Raw genomic sequence first — 4097 nt, forward strand, 5'->3', positions numbered from 1 at the left:
GTGAATGTGTGCATATCAGTACTGGGTTTTAATTTGTATAGATGTCTTGCTGTATTAGTAACAATGTTGGATCAGATGTCATTACTTGGAGTAGAACATTTGAACTCTGACTACGCCAGAATTTCAAATGGTATCAGAGCAGGCATCCTGTTCTGCTTCTGGATGAGATCCATGGGTGATACTTTCTGGTATCTTGCAAGGAGTTATGTTAGTACTGATGTTGGAACATGTGGAAGGTTCTGTGATGTACCTGAATGGTCCCTTGAAGTAGGTGGATGGACTATTCATGACAGGAACTGTGTGTACCTGTCTCTGGAGATTGGTTATTGGCCTTTGTGTGGGACAGCTGTTCTAGTATTGAATCATATTCAAACTTGGTATGTTCTTGGAGGCTGATCTAGTGAAGTGTGTGTTCATAGGTTGAGTTGTATTATGATTTCCGCTGCATAATACCTGGCAAAACTCAAACTCTGATGTAGTTTCCCCTCATGTGGATGAAAGGCTGTTGTATTCAAGATTTCATCATAATCTACTGAAGATGTCAAAGATAATTAAGTCTCCTCAAGTCCACTCATCATGGTAAGAATCACTTGATCACTGATTCTTTTACTCTCTTGGGTAGTGCATATGAAGACCTTGAAGACTTTCAAGGAGGGTTTGTTCCAAGCAGGTGGAACTAATGTTCTATGTGATGTTAGAACATGTTGTTCAACAAGTATGCACCTACTGGTTGAAGAGCAAATGTTTTTAGGCGTCAAACAAAGAGATACTTTTGTTTGGAACCTACTCCTGACCTGGAAGAGGAGACATCTGTGTGTGCTAAGTTGACAAGGGTAGGGTCAACTGTGTGTATGCTTAAGAAGGTCACTTTTAGAAGTCTGATCTCTAGAAGTGGAGTTGGTTGAGATGTGACATTGTGCAATTTCCTGCTGTTTGTCCTATTCTTGTAGATTGATCAGGATTGGATAGTTGTTCCCTGAAGTACTATGTTGTGTTGGAAGACAAGTCCCCTGGATGTTAGAAGTCAATAATGGGGTAACCTGATTTCTATTTCATTTAAGAGGATTGGGACCATGAATCTTGTTATTCAAACACCACGCTCAGAAGTGGCAGTTCTTTCAAGGAGTGAGAATATGAATATTCAGAGGTTGGTTAAGGTAGTATGCTCTGGCAATGCATATCTACTATTGACTGGTGTTTTCTTTCACTAGTACTTATGGTCAGCTAGAGTCTGATTGGTGTGATTGGAGTATGTATAGTTATAACTCATAGAGTTAGTTGCCACTGGTAGGGATGGTGTATGTCATGTTGAGACATTTGTGTACAATGCATGGATATGGGTGTGGAGTTTCCATGATTGTTAATTTGAGGGGGAGTTTTGGTTAACCTCCTCACGTTTGGTCAGCCTAGGGTCTGGTTGGCTGTTGACCTGTGTCACATGGGTTCTGGTTATTGTGTGACACATTTGCAAGGAAGGATTCATCTCTCTCATTCCTAAGGGTGAATCTAATCTGGAAAGATTCTCAAAACTATTGAGGTGCTTGCAAGCAGAAGATGTTGACACAAGAAGAGTATTTTCAAAGTATTCTTATGGCGGAAGTATCTGAAAGGATAATTGGGAAAGGATTTAAGATCAATGTCTACTTGTGCCAAGTACAAGCATTTAATTGATTATCCTTGGAGCTCCAGATAACTGATGTTCTTAAAGATGTTGGAACATCTCATCTTCAAGATCCTGTGCAGAATCACAGGAAGGATAGTACATTGGTTTATGATCTATCTCTTTGGTGGCAACAAGAGCATATGATCTCTGAAAATGTTTCCTGGCAAGAAACATGTTCAGCCTTGGTGTGTACAAGAAGAAGAAGACATCATAGTCTTGATGGTGGTTACTTGGATTAGTTTATTTCTGATCTAGGTAAGGAAGTGCATTGGCTAATGCACACTGTGGAGTTAAGAACAAGTGGCAACATTCTTGACATCATGGAAACAACCTTGCTTTAGGAAGTGGAATCCTTGGTATAGCTGAAGGGTTAGTCTCTAACTGGTCCTTCTGAAGACTCATGCATCAGAGTGTCTGATGTCTTTGGAGAAGAAGCAGGAATTCATCAAGGTGTGAGCTTGGATGACTTAACTGCAAACCTGCAGGATGGAGGTTGTTTACTCAAACTTGGTTCCACAATCAAGTCTATGAGAGCGTTGAACTCTTGTTCTGTGTAGGGAGGAAGTTCTTTCAAGTGGCAGAAGAAGGAGCTGAATTCAACAGCTAGATGTTAAAACACAATGTTGTGACATTTGGTTCAACATCAGAATCTTAGTTGGTGAAATGGCACATCAACTTAAGATAGAAGGGTCTACAGAGTTGTAGATAGGGTACTTCAAAAAGATCGTTCTCATTGCAGTTCTTTGGAGTTGCTAGATGGAGAAGATGTTACATGTTCATGTCTTAGAGAATCTAAGTTTTGTTTAACATGTAGCTTGAAGTTCAAGTCTCACTTGGAAGGTCATAATATCTTTGGGAGAAGTCTGATAAACTTGGAGAGGTCAAAAAGTGGCATTTGACTTTTTCATATGAGGATTCATGAATGAGGTAATCAACCAGTGTCATTTGGTCTATCTCAGAAGTGAGTTCGAAGAATCAAGATAATCAACATAGGGCAGCTAATTATTCTTGAGGAAAGTCTGAGACAAATTACTTTTGAGTAGAAAAGTAGTAAGTTGAAGACAAAAGGAGGTGTTTTCTATTCATCTCTTGGAGCTTGTGGTAGGAGTTCTAAGCTATCTATGGAAGATTATCTCTTGTAATGGGATGAGAATGTATATGTCCCAATTTGTGTCTGGTTTCTTTTGGATCAAGCTGGTGACTCAGTGATATCTGAAGATTATCAAATGGTGTTCTTTGTTATGTTGTGAGGATGTCCTAACTAATGTTAGAACATTTTGTGAAGTGGTTTTCTGTTCTGGTTAGAAGAGAGATTGACACAGAGTGTGGATTTGTTCAGCCAAGAGGGTTGAACTGAGGGTGTGCTCTTGAAGACATGAAGATGCGTCTTATGTTTTCCATTCATCAAGTGGTCTGGGTTCTCTTTGAATCAGGAAGTATGTGAAGGTCCAACTTTGGGGTGTTGGATATGTTCATGTGTGATCTTCAAGTTTCAAGAGAAGAGTTGGTTGTTCATGACAGGGGGAGTTCTGTCTTTGTGCCGCAAGTAATCATCAAGCTTGTGGTCTATGTGTTCTCAGATAACAAGGTATGGCACCTTGTTAGTTATTGGGATGATGTGGTGTGTGTCAAGGCTGAGTGAGCAGAAGAATGTCTGAGAGGCCGAAGAGTGGTTACATGTAACATCCGAGGGCGATGGAGTGGTTGTCGATGCATGATGCATGACAATGAGACACTCCTAGCAGCTTCTAGGGGAAAACCGAATTCACATCGGAATGAGAGGGATCCTGAGGCTATGCAGGTATGGGACTGCATGGTTGAATGAAGGCTTATAAGGATTAATTGGTACTACCTATACCAACAAGATGCATCTTCTTTTCGGTAGCCCAATAGATAAGAACTCCATAGTTAAGCGTGCTTGACTTGGAGTAGTATTGGGATGGGTGACCTTCTGGGAAGTTTCCCGGAAAGTGTGTGAGTGAGGACAAAACATGCCGAAAAGACCTGTGTTGGTTTGTGGGGTTAGTCGATAAATCCTGGAAGCAGTTTGGGGTGTTACAAGTAACACCTGTGATGCCCCAGGACAACAGATTATTTGCTATGTGCCTGAACAAATATTGAAGATCCTCTAATCCAGAGGTTGTGCTGCAATTAGAAGTTTTTATTTAACTTCTGTATGTAAGCTGTTATATGAAGTTTCTATTTAACTTCCATGTGTGTGAGTGTGCTGCTACTCTGAGTGTATTAGCTAGGTTAATTTCCTGCTAGATGTGAGATTTCCGCTTCTATGGACTCTGTTGTGAGACCAAAGTGTTTTAGCCAAAAATTTGCCAAAGGGGGAGTTTGTAGATGTTTAATTGGCTGCATTGTATGGTAAAACACTAGCTGGATTCTAATGTCTTGACTGATGTCATGACATGCTGTGGAGATGTTT

Source organism: Lathyrus oleraceus, chromosome 7, assembly GCF_024323335.1.
Source record: "Lathyrus oleraceus cultivar Zhongwan6 chromosome 7, CAAS_Psat_ZW6_1.0, whole genome shotgun sequence".
NCBI classification, from domain to species: domain Eukaryota; kingdom Viridiplantae; phylum Streptophyta; class Magnoliopsida; order Fabales; family Fabaceae; genus Lathyrus; species Lathyrus oleraceus.